Source organism: Penaeus monodon, chromosome 23 (genome assembly GCF_015228065.2).
Source record: "Penaeus monodon isolate SGIC_2016 chromosome 23, NSTDA_Pmon_1, whole genome shotgun sequence".
Taxonomy (NCBI): domain Eukaryota; kingdom Metazoa; phylum Arthropoda; class Malacostraca; order Decapoda; family Penaeidae; genus Penaeus; species Penaeus monodon.
Window position 1 is genome coordinate 41076468 of NC_051408.1, and position 386 is coordinate 41076853.

The 386-nt window shown below is 29.8% G+C and overlaps 1 protein-coding gene across 1 annotated transcript in view; it reads right to left on the bottom strand.

Moving 5' to 3' along the window:
* The window catches only part of LOC119588308 (sodium-coupled monocarboxylate transporter 2-like), a gene marked incomplete in the record, with an annotated part of 8718 nt that overhangs the window by 7684 nt on the left and 648 nt on the right, over positions 1-386 (bottom strand).

Genomic DNA, 386 nt, shown 5'->3' on the forward strand with positions numbered 1-386 from the left:
GGGGGGGGGGTTTAGGGACTCTAGGATTGTTAGTGATGTTAGGGTTGTGGGAAAGTTAGAATATTGTAATAATAGAAATGCGGAGACATGTTTAGATAGTGCGAAAACTGATTTTTTTTTTTTTTAAGAAAGTTAGGTCTCTAATCTAAATCTGAAAATTGTGAGAAAGTTATATTTAAAAATGGCGAGAAGGTTAGGAATTAAAAATATATATATGAGGAGGTTTGAAATGTTTAAAGTGTGGGAAAATTTGACGTGTTGAAATTCTGAGAAAGTTAGATATTCATAGATAGCGAGAAAGTTTGAAATTTCAAAATTGTGAAAAAGTTGGAAATTTCAAAACTGAGAAAGTTAGAAATTTTAAAAATATAAGTCTTCTTATTTCC